This window comes from Nomascus leucogenys, unplaced genomic scaffold (genome assembly GCF_006542625.1).
Source record: "Nomascus leucogenys isolate Asia unplaced genomic scaffold, Asia_NLE_v1 Super-Scaffold_349, whole genome shotgun sequence".
Taxonomy (NCBI): domain Eukaryota; kingdom Metazoa; phylum Chordata; class Mammalia; order Primates; family Hylobatidae; genus Nomascus; species Nomascus leucogenys.
In genome coordinates this window covers 609,914-625,186 of record NW_022095771.1, presented here as the reverse complement: position 1 = coordinate 625,186, position 15,273 = coordinate 609,914, and positions in this window count along the sequence as shown.

The window sequence follows — 15,273 nt, the reverse complement described above, 5'->3', positions numbered from 1 at the left end:
TTCCTTGCTGCGAACCCTTTGCAGTGAAATGGTTTGGCTCTGTAGCTCCACCCAAATCTCATCTCCAATTGTAATTCCTGGCAGGGCGCGGTGGCTCAGGCCTGTATCCCAGCACTTTGGGAGGCCAAGCAGGGAGGGCGAAGAGGGGGAAGGGGAGGGCGGGGGGCGGGGAAGGATCACTTGAAGTCAGGAGTTCGAGACCAGCCTGGCCAACATGGTGAAACCCCTGTCTCTACTAAAAATACAAAAATTAGTCAGGGTGGTCGCAGGCACCTATAGGGCCAGCTACTCGGGAGGCTAAGGCAGAAAAATCACTTGAGCCCAGGAGGCGGAGGTTGCAGTGAGCTGAGATCGCGCCATTGCACTCCAGCTTGGGCGACAGCAGGGAGACTCTGTCTCAAAAAAAAAAAAAAAAAATGTAATTCCCACATGTCAGGGCAGGGACCGGGTGGGAGGTGACTGGATCTTAGAGAGGGATTATCCTCACGCTGTTCTTGTGATAGTAAGGGAGCTCTCAAGATATCCGAAGGATTAAAAATGTGGCATATCCCCCGACCCTCCCCATCCCCAGTTCTCTCTCTTTTTCTACCAAGTAAGATGTGCCTTGCTTTCCCTTCACCTTCCGTCATGGTCATGATTGTAATTTTCCTGAGGATTCCTCAGCCATGTGGAACTATGACTTAATTAAACCACTTTTTTAAAACATTACGTGGTCCGAGGTATTTGTTTATAGCAGTGTGAAAATGGCCAAATACATGAAGGCAGCCTGAGATTTCTCAAAGGAGGCAGTCCTCTGCAGTAAAATGTGAACCACATGTAAATTTTGAATTTTCTATTAGCCAAATATTAAAAAGTAAAAAGAAAAAGGTGGGGCCGGGCACAGTGGCTCACACATGTAATTCCAGCATTTTGAGAGGCCGAGGCAACAGACAACCTGAGGTCAGGAGTTCGAGACCAGCCTGTCTAACATGGCGAAATCCTGTCTCTACTAAAAGTACAAAAATTATCCAGGCATGATGACAGGCACTTGCAATCCCAGCTACTCTGGAGGCTGATGCAGGAGAATCGTTTGAACCTGGGAGGCAGAGGTTGCAGTGAGCCGAGATTGAACCACTGCACTCCAGCCTGGTGACAGAGTGACTCTGTCTCCAAATGAAAAAGAAAGAAACAGATGGAATAACGGTAGAATTGATTGTAACAATTTAATCAGCCCAATATATCCAAAATATTACTATTTTAATATGTGATTAGTATGTAATGGTTAATAAAGCGTATATATTTTTGAAGCTAAATCTTTCAATGTAACCTTGTATTTTACCTTTCCAGCACATTGCAGTTCAGACCAGCCACATTCCAGCACCCTGTGGCCATGTCAGAGGCGTTTGAACCAGAGCAACTACATCTAGAATAGGTGCTGGGTAAGATGGGGCTGAGACCTACAGGACTGCTTTTCCATGAAGTCAGGCGTTCTAAGTCACAGGATAAATAGGAGATTCGCGCAAGATACGGTTCACAAAGACCTTGCTGATAAAACAGTTTGCAGTAAAGAAGCCACAGAAATCCACCAAAACCAAGATGTGAATAAAAGTGACCTCTGATTGTCCTCACGAATCATTACACACTAATTATAATGCATTAGCACACTAACGACATTCCCACCAGCGCCATGACAGTTAACGAACGCCATGGCACATCAGAAAGTTACCTTACACGCTCTAAAAAGAAGAGAAACACAGTTCTGGGAATTGCCCACCCCTTTCTTGTAAAACTCATGAATAATCTACCCCTTGTTTAGCATATAATCAAGAAATAACTAAGTATTTTTAGTTGAGCAGCCCACACTGTTGCTCTGCTTATGGAGTAGCTATTCTTTTATTCCTTCACTTTCCTAATAAATTTGCTTTTGCTTTGCACTGCAGAGTCACCCAAAATTCATTCTTTCTTTCTCTCTCTCTTCTTTCTTTCTTTCTTTCTTTCTTTATTTCTTTCTTTCTTCTTTCTTCTTCTTTTTCTTCCTTTCTTCTTTCTCTGTCTCTCTCTTTCTTTCTTTCTTTCCTTTTTTCTTTGAGACAGAGTCTGGCTCTGTCACCCAAGCTGGAGTGCAGTGGCACCATCTCGGCTCACTGCAACCTCCACCTCCTGGGTTCAAGAGATTCTCCTGTCTCAGCCTCTGGAGTAGCCAGGATTACAGGTGTGCACCACCATGTCCAGCCAATTTTTGTATTTTTAGTAGAGATGGGAGCCAGGCTGGTCTCGAACTCCTGACCTCAGGTGATCTGCCTGCCTCTGCCTCCCAAACTGCTGGAGTTACAGGCATGAGCCACAACCCCCGGCCCTAAATTCTTTTTTTGTATGAGATCCAAGAACCCATACTTTGGTTCTGGATTGGGACCATTTCTGGAAGCTTCTTTTCAGTGAATCACAAAAGGATGATACTAAGGAAACCCCCAACCCAAAGGAAATAGATGGAATCACCAACTGGCTAAGTTTTTGTAAGTGGTGGCTTACCCAGATATGGAATGGGATTGGGTTAGTAGCCCAACTTAGAGAAGTTAGAGTGTCTCCTAAGACAGATAAGACAAAAGGTCCCCTTTGATAAAAGGCAAGAACACTTGACAAAACTTGTGTTTGAGGTGCAACTTAGAAAGGTTAGAGTCTTTCCTGAGATGTAGGGGATTAGAGGCCCTCTCAATAAAGCCCCTTTCAGCTAAGATTAGATTTGGCATTATGGAATGTTAACCACTATAGTCTTTGTGTTTGTTTGTTTGTTTGTTTGTTTGTTTTGAGATGGTGTCTCGCTCTTGTCACCCAGGCTGGAGTCTGATGGCAAGATCTTGGCTCACTGCAACTTCCGCCTCCCAAGTTCAAGCAATTCTCCTGCCTCAGCCTCCCAAGTAGCTGGGATTACAGGCACACGCCACCATGCGCAGCTAAGTTTTGTATTTTTTGCTGAGACCGGGTTTCACCATGTTGGTCAGGCTGGTCTCAAACTCCTGACCTCGTGATCCGCCCACCTCAGCCTCCCAAAGTGCTGGGATTACAGGCATGGGCCACCGTGCCCATCCCTGTCTTTGGATTAATCTGCCTTGCACTTTTCCCTGATGGCTGTGGCTGACAGAATTAGGCTAGTACAGGATCGTGGAACATGGGGAGCTTTTTCCTCCCTAAAGTGGGAAACTTGAGAGCTGACGGCACTGCAGAGAAAGATTCTTTCACAACCAAAAAGCGGCCACCGAAAACTTTTTATTCAATGCAATGCATGGGTCTTTCTCTGGCTTATCTGAGCTCCTCACCTTTCCCACCATGCCACAGACAATGCTTGTATCTCTGTCTCTCTCTCTCTGTGTGTATATATATATATATATATATATATATATATATACACATACACACATATATACGTGTATATATACGTATATATACACATACATACATACATATATATGTATATATACATTTATATATACGTATATATACACTTATTTATATGTATATATACACTTATATATACGTATATACACATATATACATACATATATATGTATATATACACTTATATACATACATATATATGTATATATACACTTATATATACGTATATATACACATATATGTGTATATATACATATGTGTGCTGGGATTACAGGCATGAGCCACCTTGCCAGGACTGTTTCAGGGACTTCTGACCAGAAGTTTCAACATGTGGTCACTGGGAAAGATGGTGACCCAGAGTAACAGAAAAGGTAGGAAAGGGAAATACATATATGTATATATATATATCTGTCCATATCTATGTGTGTGTATATATGTGTGTATATATATATATATATATATATATATATAGAGAGAGAGAGAGAGAGAGAGAGAGAGAGAAGGTAATACTCCAATGGGAGATGGGCTAATTTTCTCTTTTTGGGATCCAGGTTCTAGAATAAAAATAGTAGTCTTAATTTGGAGAGGGATCAGTTTTGCCTATTTTATATATATATATATGTATATATGCTATATATGTATATATGCTGTATATATGTATATATGCTATATATGTATACACACACACATATATATAGGTTACACACACACACACACACATATATACACATATATATGTATGTATGTATATGTATTTCCCTTTCCTACCTTTTCTGTTACTCTGCGTCACCATCTTTCCCAGTGACCACATGTTGAAACTTCTGGTCAGAAGTCCCTGAAACAGTCCTGGCAAGGTGGCTCATGCCTGTAATCCCAGCACTTTGGGAGGCAGAGGCAGGCAGATCACCTGAGGTCAGGAGTTCAAGACTAGCCTGGCCAACATAGTGAAACCTCATTTCTACTAAAAATACAAAAATTAGCCAGGGTGGTGGTAGGCACCTGTAATCCCAGCTACTCAGGAGGCTTAGGCAGGGAGAATTGCTTGAACCTGGGAGGCAGAGGTTGCAGTGAGCCAAGATTACCCCACTGCACTCCAGCCTGGGAGACAGAGCAAGACTCAGTCTCAAAGATACAAAGAAACAAAAAAGAAGTCCTTGAAACAAACAACAACAAAATGGATGACGTTTCCCTTTTGTTTTATGTTCTTGGGAGCTTGACCTTGTAGCCATGTGGTAGTATTTTCTCTTGGTTTCTACCATCCAGCATACAGAAATTTTTTAATTTATATTATAGTTAACCCTAAAAATGATCTTGAGCAGTTAAAAACCTTTGCAAGCAGCCAGGTGCGGTGGCTCACGCCTGTAATCCCAGCACTTTGGGAGGCTGAGGCGGGCGGATCACAATATCAGGTCGAGACTATCCTGGCTAACACGGTGAATCCCTGTCTCTACTAAAAATAAAAAAAATTAGCCAGGTGTGGTGGCGGGCACCTGTAGTCCCAGCTACTTGGGAGGCTGAGGCAAGAGAGTGGCGTGAATCCAGGAGGTAGAGCTTGCAATGAACAGAGATTGAGCCGTCTCAAAAAAAAAAAAAAAAAAAAAAAAAAAAAAAAAAAAAAAAAAAATTTGCAAGCTCAAAATTGGTTGCCGGAGGCTTCTTTTGGAAGACTCCAGTGGAGACTGCTCAGTGCTGTAGCTCAGTAGCTGGGTTCAATTTCTGGCTTAGGAAATGAGTCTTTTGTGATTTGATATCTGCATGAACATTTGTTGATTCTCTTCCCCTCCATGAACCATCTTAGATTTTCCTTTCTGTGGGCTACTTTTAAAGATTCTAGATTTTGTAAAAAATGCTTTGCCACCTTTTTGAAAATACCTCGTACACTTGTGATTAGGTTCATAACCTTAGTTAGAGCTTACTGGTTTCAGGAGGCAGAGGTTGCAGTGAGCCGAGTTTGGCCACTGCACTCCAGCCTGGGTGGCACAGGGAGACTCTGTCTCAAAAAAAAAAAAAAAAAAAGCTTATTGGTTTCACCTGGGAGGTTATGTTAGTAAAGTTCAAAAGTCAGAAATATTGGCACTTTGGCCTGGCTTAAGTCAAGTAATAAGAGAATGAAATAAATTTTTTGCTGGTCGTGGTAGCTCACACCTGTAATGCCAGCACTTTGGGAGGCCAACGTGAGTGGATCACCTGAGGTTGAAAGTTTGATATCAGCCTGACCAACACGGAAAAACCCCATTTCTACTCAAAATACAAAATTAGCTAGGCATGGTGGTGCATGCCTTTAATCCCAGCTGCTCGGTTGCCTGAGGCAGGAGAATCTCTTGAACCTCAGAGGCGGAGGTTGCCATGAGCCGAGATCCCGCCATTGCACTCCAGCCTGGGCGATAAGAGCAAAATTCCATCTCAAAATAAATAAATAAATAAATAAATATTTTTAAAAAGAGCATCATGGTTAAAATTTGGCTTATTTTTATTTATTTATTTATTTATTTATTTATTTATTTATTTATTTATTTCTGAGATACAGTCTTGCTCTGTCACTCAGGCTGGAATGCAGTGGAGCAATCTTGGCTTACTGCAACCTCCACCTCCTGAGATCAAGCAATTATCCTGCCTCAGCCTCTGAAGCAGCTAGGATTACAGGTGCTCATGACCACATCCTGCTAAATTTTGTATTTTTAGTAAAGATGGGGTTTCACCATGTTGGCCAGGCTGGTCTTGAACTCCTGACCTCAAGTGATCTGCCTGCCTCGGCCTCCCAAAGTGCTGGAATTACAGGCGTGAACCACCATGCCTGGCCCAAAAATTGGCTTAATTAAATGCAGATATTCAACCTCCAACAGCTGGAAGTCCTTGGAAAAAACAGAGGAGGTGCCACAATTGGCATTTTGGGAAAAATATCTGTTTTCCTCATGAAACCCCAAGAATTGGAAGTGGATAGATCCCTCTCAAAGTCTAAGGCTCTGCTCCATTTTGCATTACATTGTCTGATGGTTTTTACTTTCTGGAGTATCAGAAATTACTTTACATTATGAGAGAACTTAGATATGTAATAACTAGGTAGGAAATATACATTGAGTGATGGCTAATGGCAGCTATGGGGGGATACTCGGCTTTTTGCAAATTTGAATCAGAGAAGTGTGCTCTTGGCCACCTAGAAGGTATGAAAATTACCCCTCCCCCCACTGAGAAGTAATACACTAATGGGAGATGGGCTAATTTTCTCTTTTGGGGATCCAGGTTCTAGTATAAAAATAGGAGTCAGTTTGGAGGGATCTGTTTTGCCTTCCAGTTGTGCCTACTTATTAGGCTGTAGAAACCGCTTAGTTTTTGCTTTCCTGGCCCTGCTTCTCTGAGGCATCCACCCTGAAGCCAGTGTGGGAATCCAATTAAAAAACTGACAAATGAAAAATCTTAAAGGTACTTGATCTTCTTCTGCCATCTGTGTATTTTATTGTGTGTGCAATATGAAAGAGCTTTGAATAATTGGTTTAAAAATAATAAGAGCTCAAATCAAATATTTTCTTAGAAAAATAGAAACCGTGGTGTGTTTTACTAAAGTCATGTTTTGGTTTACATGACTTTAGTAATCTTTAGGAAATAAAAACAGTTTTACATGCTACGTATGTTAAAAAAAAGTAGAATGTGTTTTTGGTAAAAGATTACAAGAAGTCATGGGAATGTGGATTACTTTTGGCCTAAATTATAGAGCTGAAGATCTATCCAAGTTGTGAAAGGTTTGTAAAAAATTAAATCTTTTTTTCTTTTTTTTTGAGACGGAGTCTTGCTCTGTCACCCAGGCTGGAGTGCAGTGGCGCGATCTCAGCTCACTGCAAGCTCTGCCTCACGGGTTCACACCATTCTCCTACCTCAGCCTCCTGGTTAGCTTGGACTACAGGTGCCCGCCACCACACCTGGCTAATTTTTTGTATGTTTTTAGTAGAAACAGGGTTTCACCATGTTAGCCAGGATGGTCTCGATCTCCTGACCTTGTGATCTGCCCACCTCGGCCTCCCAAAGTGCTGGGATTACAGGCATGAGCCATCGCGCTTGGCCAAAAAATTAAATCTTGTAAAAGAAATTCTGTGTGTTAACATATTGGCTAAAGTTAAAGGGGTATTCAGTTTTTTTTATAAATTGGACACTGGAATAAAAGCACAGCTGGTTTTTGTTAGAGCACTAATCTGCTCCTTCACAAAAATTGTAAAGTGTTATCAAAGGATTATAGGACTCTTATGGTCAAACTAATTAAGACTAGATAGATTTGTCTATAAGATTTTATTAAGAATTAGGTTTGACATCAATAGTGCACTAATGCAAGGATGAGATTTAGCTTTTTCCTGTGAACAAGATTTTCATGTAATATTTTAAAAATGAAAGATTTTTGTCTACCCTTTTGAATAAACTGCAGCAAAAGGAAAGGGAAAAAAAGATTATTTGGAAAGTGAAGTCTTCCCTCTACTAATGAGTAAAGGTTTTTGCCTCTTTAAATTTTTTTTTTTTTTTTTTTTTTTGAGATTGAGTCCTACTCTGTCACCCAGGCTGGAGTGCAGTGGTGCAATCTTGGCTCACTGCAAACTCTGTGTCCTGGGTTTAAACAGTTCTCTGCCTCAGCCTCCTGAGTAGCTGGGATTACAGGCATGTGCCACCATGCCCAGCTAATTTTGTATTTTTAGTAGAGACAGGGTTTCACCATCTTGGCCAGGGTGGTCTTGAACTCCTGACCTTGTGATCCACCAGCCTCGGCCTCCAAAAGTGCTGGGATTACAGGCATGAGCTACCATGCCCGGCCTTAAAATTTTTTATTTATCATTTTGGTTAATGAGTGACTTATGATAACCTGGGATTTGATATTTGACAAACTTTTAAAAATCAAATTATAAATTATGTATTTTTCTTACCTAAATATCTTTTAGACATTAGATCCCTTAAAGGACAAAAATGACATTTGGCTTATTTGGTATAAAAATCATACAGGAAGAATTGTCAGAAAGCATTGTCAGGCCGGGCACAGTGGCTCACACCTGTAATCCCAGCACTTTTTGGGGCCGAGGAGGGTGGATCACCTGAGATCAGGAGTTAGAGACCAGCCTGGCCAACATGGTGAAACCCCGTCTCTACTAAAAATACAAAAACATTAGCCAGATGTGGTGGCATCTGTATACCAGCTGTGGTATGTGTAATCCAAGCTACTCAGGAGGCTGAGGCAGGAGAATCGCTTGAACCCAGGAGGCGGAGATTGCAGTGAGCAAGCTGAGATTGCAGTGTTGCACTCCAGTCTGGGCAACAAGAGTGAAACTCTATCTCAAAAACGAAAAAGAAAGCACTGTTAAATATGAAATGTTGTTTGGTTTTCCTTGGGCTGTGTTTGTAGAAATACATTATTGGTATGTGTTTCAAAATAGTAGAAAATCCTGTAATTCCGATATGACTTAGTGTATGTTATTAATAGTAATAATTGTTATGTAAAATTGTTGTATGCAACAGAAGTAACAAAAATCTCCCTGTCAATTGTGGCTTTAATAATGGCTGTCCTAAGACTTCTTTGTCATCCACGGACAATTGTTGTCTTGTTTTAATCCTCTTTGAAAGGTGATTGATAATCAGCTGTAGGACGTTGACAGGTGCTATTAAATGCAGGTTTCTGATAACTTTGCAAATTTTGGCATTAGAATAAAGAAAAAACTTTCAGGACTCTCAAAGAGAGGTGAAATGTTCCTGAATATCAAGCAGAACAGGAGATAACTGCATGGAGTGAACTAATATAAGACTGAAGTAACCTTTCTGATTTTGCTTAAAATATTACTGATCCTTTGTTCTGTTATTAAATGCTAGTTTTATCTGTTGTTTTTGAAATATTTTTTGAAAGAAGTTGAATCTTTGAATAAACCAATAACAAGTTCTAAAATTGAGGCAGTAATAAATAGCCTACTAACCAAAAAAAATCCCAGGGCCAGATGTTTTCACAGCCGAATTCTACCAGAGGTACAAAGAAGAGCTGGTACCATTTCTTCTGAAACTATTCCAAACAATTGACAAAGAGGGACTCCTCCCTAACTCATTTGGTATCATCCTGATACCAAAACCTGTCCCTGGTGGCACTGGTGGTAGTGCAGCATGAGAGGGGGTGGGGATGGGGTTTATCCACGGGCCAGGGGTTAGAGGATTCCCTGGGCAGCATACTGCCTGGCTCCATTCTCTTCATATTAAATATATTGGGAGGGTTTGATACACAGAGAAAGAGGAGACCCATCTCAATAAAGGGTGTGAATAGGGGACTGAAACCAAGGACCAATCTTTGGAGGAAGGCTGCTTGTATCTAACTCTGAGAACAGACTGGGGTGGCATGGGATTGGAGGAGAGGAGGGAGCCTCTTAAGAGGAAGGCCCCAAGAGGCTGGGCCCCTGCTCCCTCCCTTCCCCACAAGGCCCCTTCAGCATCTTCTATCCAGGCGCTGTCAGTATCCTGTCCTTTCCTCTGTGACTAGAAAATCAAAGTTCTCCAGGAGATGTAGCCACTCCAGATGGCTGAAAAAAAAATGACTATCAGCCCAAGGAGCAATTTTGGGTCTGTTTTCAGGCAATGAAGTGGCTAAGTGAGAATGAGACAAGAAAACCCAGCAAATTAGCAGAGGGGAGGAGAAGACTCTTTTTTGTGGCCAGCTGCAGAGAGCCTGTGGCCATAGCTCCCTGGTCAGTGTCAGGTCCTGTTGCATAATGACCATCGGGGCACAAATATTCCAGCTGGGCAGGTACCGGGAGTGAGACCTGAGGTGTGACTCCCAGTAGTCTCACAGCTGCCTTAATGTCCTGCATCTATAACCATTTCTGCCAGCGGCTGCCCCCATTCCAGTACGCCAACAGCTCATTCAGCACCTGTAGTGTCTGAGACTCCACCAGAATGTGATTCAGGACATCAGCCCTGTACCATCCTTGACCTAGAGAGTGAGCCCCAGGGGACAACCTCGATGCAGGTGGCAACTTAGCTTCATGGTGTCTGTTACCAAAGACCAATAGCTCCTGCTGGTTGGGATTAGATCCCAGGACCTCTGCAGGTGAGGTGGGTGACCATGAGGCAAGCACCCCAATATTTGACGCTCTGGGGCTTAACACCCCCACAATAGGCACATGGCACCCCCACTTTACAGACACCCCAGTGAAGGTCAAAGCAGCCCTGAGTGGGGAAGACTCTGACCCAGAGCCCAGGGTCCCACCAGACAATTCTCAAACCAAGGTCTAAAAAATCTTCCTCAAAATGGTTAGGGGTCAATATTTGCAGGTTTGCCAACCTATCTCGATCGCAATGACTCAAATCTGCAGCTGTAGCATGACGGCAGCCTCCCGAGACAACCTGTAAGTGAAGGGGCATGGTTGCAATCTCACAGAACTTTCCTTATGGGTGCTGAAAACTCCAATTTCAAAACGCCACAAAGTATGATTCTTCTTTTGGTTTGTTTGACCATTTGGAAATGTAAAATTCATCCTTGGCTCATGGGAGGCAGAAGAGCAGGTAGGGACAGGCTGCACTTTGATGACCTCTGGCAGAAATGAAGCTAAGAGGAGGAAATGATAGGATGGGGCAAGTCCTGCCCCCTCTCAGCTGAGATTTACCCCAGGAGGGGTCGCTGTCAGCACCACCCTACTCATCCTTCATCTTGGCTTCAAGAGCAGTTCAGATGAAGAGCAGGGAACAGAAAAGACCTCAGCAACAAAAAGGAAGGAGATGCAGGGTCGGGCAGCCATGTGGATGGGTGGCACTCAACAGTGCATGCTGCAGCAGCCATTAAAAAAAAATTATTTATTTCATTTTATTTTATTTTTTGACACAGAGTCTTGCTCTGTCGCCCAGGCTGGAGTAAAGTGGCACAATCTCGGCTCACTGCAAACTCCACCTGCCAGGTTCAAGTGATTTTCCTGCCTCAGCCTCCCCAGTAGCTGGGATTACAGGGGTGCTCCACCACACCTAGCTAATTTTTGTAATTTTAATAGAGACAGGGTTTTGCCATGTTGGCCAGGCTGGTCTTGAACTCCCGACCTCAGGTGATCCACTTGCCTTGGCCTCCCAAAGTGCTAGGATTACAGCTGTGAGCCACTGCATCTGGCCAACAGCAGCCATTTACACCAAGTTGAGCAAGGCATGACCAGCCCTAGGGGGATAGTAGTGGGGGCTCTGTGTGGTAGAGGACATTCTGTATTCTGTAGCTTATATGGAAGCTCCACACAGCAGTCATTACAGAAAACACACTGGGAAAAAAGGGCAATATACAAATAGGACACCAGTACTGGCCAGTTGGGTCTCAATGGTCACTGGGATAAAGAGGTCCAGGTGGGCCCACAAGGTGTGGCTTGTGGTTGGCTTCTGTCTGCAGGAAGCCTGGGACCCCCATCTAACAGAGGAAGACCCAGGCTGGGGTGAGGAAACCATCAGAGTCACCAGGTGAGTGGGTCAGAGCTGGAAACACAGAGCAGGCAGGAAGCCCTGGCCTTTCCCAGTGAGGGCTGAGAAGCTGGGGTGAGAACACAACGCATGGGCAGATGCACATGTTCCTGGGCCCCTCCCTGTGCCCAGTGACTGCCCAGTTCCTAAGGAGCCACTGAGGCCTGAGACCCAGGGCCACACCACCTGATCCTCACCCCCAGGCCTTTTTGGCAAGACCAGACAATGCCCAGTGCAGGCAGGTGGTCTGGGATTGGGGTCTCGGGCAGGGGTGCATGTTCCTACCTGGCAGGTGCCCTGACCTAGACCTGCCTGAGGGGTTGCACTGTCTCTTGTTCTTCTGCCCTGTATGGCCTAGATTCAAAGGTCCAGATGTCCATTCTGGCCACACCATTCCCTGGCTCCTCTGCCAGGTCCAATTGTGCCTGACCTACCTAAGCCAGCCCCACCTGCCCAGTGATCACCAGAATCCTGCCAGCCAGAAGGACCCACATTTGTCTCCTGAAATATCCACAAGAGCCTGTCTTATTTATTTATCAAGATGGAGTCTCACTCTCTCGTCCAGGCTGGAGTGCAGTGGCATGATCTCGGAGGAGCCAGTCTTTTGCAGGGGCCACAGCTCAGGGCCAGCTTTCTGGAAGCCCCAGAGTCAGATGTACTCCTGTCCTGACTTCCAGCCTTCCAGTTCTGGCTGTCATATCTTTTGGGGACCACTCAGCATTGGGAGCTGCCTGAGGCCCCCACATGGCAAAGAACATGCTGGTCATGACAGCCTCAGCCCAAGACCTTGGCCCAAGAGCAACAGCCAGTTGCTTCTAGTGTCTGGATAGTGACAACAGGTGAAGCCATCTGCACAAATACTGCCTTCAATCTGGTCCAGTGACAGACTAGGGGGGCCACAGAGCAGCCCCCAGGCCAGCCCTGCCCAGTGTCTCCATCAGTGTGGCATGAAAAAAGGACCCTGTACTCAGCCAAAAGCTGAGCCCTGACCTGCCCACCCACTCTGCCCACAAGGGACTCTGACTTGAGGCAGAGGCAGGCAGCAGAGTTGTCAACTTCTGTGATTCTATCCCAGGGCCCACAAGGGCCTGAGGAAACTCAAAAGGAGCTGAGCTGGGGGAGTCAGGCAGGGGCCTGCTGAGTGATGGGCAGCGTGGGCCTGAGCATGAGTGGGCACTAAGAGCACATGGCCTGGCTCCCACTGGAGAGGAGGCAGCAGGGGAGAGTTCTGCAGAGCCCTCACACACTCCACTCAGCTTCCAGGTACATGTAGTGCCCATAAGCCTCCCAGGAGACCTAGGAGTGGTTCTTTCTTGGTCAAGAAAAGAGGCAACCCCACCCATACCCACACAGGCACTGATGCCCACACACATCAGAGAACAAACCTTTTGTGCCCAGGATGGGGCAAAGGGGGAATATCCCCTCCTTCCCCCTGTGGATCCCATAACACTTGCTCCTCCTGGTGCTCCACCCTCACCCCACAGGGTGCTGACTGCAACCAAAGTGCCCCATGGAAAGAACAGCCCATGGATGGAGCCCAAGAGGCACTATGTTCTGAACGGGCCACGCTGGGTCTAAGGTGGTATTTCCCAATCACAGAGTCTCTAACTTTGCCACCCACTGGCCCTGTGCTTCTGCTTCCCTTGGTGGCACAGGGTAACAATCCCACTCTGAAGGCGGGAGAACCCACAGAGGCCACCACCACCAGTGAAATGGCTGCATTGTGAAAGGGTAGGGGCAAGAGACATTCCCTGCCTTGGGTCTCTTGCCTTAGGACTGATGTCCATCAGGCCACGGCCAGCCTGGCCTGCTGGAGAGGGTTGTGTTCCCTGTGCTCTATGTGGGGAATGGTGCTCACAGTTCTGGGTTACTACTGTTGACTCCCCCAAAACACAGGGGCAGGCATGCTCCCTTATATAAGCCTTGGGTCAATCCCAGAGAACAAGCATCAAATTCACTCCTGTCTGAAGCTGGCTGCCCCAAGGCATCTGGGTTTTGGCATGAGATAAGGGCCTGGAGTCAGCAATCAAGTGTTCTGGTTTTGGAAACGCAAGAAGTTCTCTGCAGCTCTCTGAGGTACAGAACGTGGTGCCAGGTCTGTGCTTTAAAAAAGCCTAAGAGGGCCAGGCGCAGTGGCTCACGCCTGTAATCCCAGCACTTTGGGAGGCCGAGGCGGGCGGATCATGAGGTCAGGAGATCGAGACCATCCTGGCTAACACGGTGAAACCCCGTCTCAACTAAAAGTACAAAAAATTAGCTGGGCGAGGCAGCGGGCGCCTGTAGTCCCAGCTACTCGGGAGGCTGAGGCAGGAGAACGGCGTGAACCCCAGGGGGCGGAGCCTGCAGTGAGCCGAGATCGCGCCACTGCACTCCAGCCTGTGCCACAGCAAGACTCTGTCTCAAAAAACAAACAAACAAACAAACAAACAAACAAACGAAAAAAACAAACAACAAAAAAAAGCCTAAGAGGAGGGGGTGCCTAGGAGGAACCCTGAAGCCAGGGGTAAGGGTTTCACCTTTCCTACCTCCCCACCTAAGACATTCCACAAAGTCTCATGACAAACTCAGAATAGGCAAAAAAAAAAAAAAAAAAAAAAAAGGAGGTGGGGTGCAGGAAAGTGGAGGGGAGGGAGGGGGTAATAAGAGATTACAGGGGATCATCTGGCCCAATCCTGAAACACCCCTGCCATATCATGCCCTATCAGTCCTCTCAGACAGCTGAGGAATCTGAGGTCTGGAGGAGGCGCCCAGAGTCTGGATAGGCAGCTGGCAGCCTGGAGCCCCTAAGGTCCGGGCAGATTCCGCCACAACCCTGAGCCAGAGGCAGTGGGACCCCCCAGTTCATTCACTTGGAAATCACTCAGGTTGGCTGGGCCACTGGCCCTCCCCAAACCCTCCCCTTCCACTTATCAGACGACAGCCTTCCTGAGAAGCTGCCAGGCTAGGGATGAGGATGCCTCGGTCCCCCTAGGAATTGGCTGTCCCCAGGGGGCAGGTGCCCGGCAGCTGCACACCAGGCCACTGCTCTCTGCTTACTGCATGGAGCCCGGGGCACATGTAAGGAGCAGGTGGCACATGGAGCGCTTAGCCCGGCTCGGCTGGGGACTGTAGGCGCTGCATCTTGGGGACCGTGGTACCCCTGCAGGTTGAGGTTGGCACACCCTTACCCCCACTGGCCCCACAAACCCTTCTAGAAGACCCACCACGTCCCGCCTGACCTTGACAGCCAGCGACCCCACAGCCCTGGGACATCCGCCCGCTCCCCTCCTCTTTGCGATCTGCATCCCTGGGGAGAGATCTATTAGCCCGCCAGGTATGAAAGCAGGATAGGGGCAGTGGTGATGCTAGAAGGTGTCACCTTGTCATACCGGACACTGGGGGCTGGACATGCGCTCACGCACTCACATCCACCCTCCAAAGTCCAGCCTCTCACTTTTGCCAAAGCTGGCCGGGAACTGGGGCCTG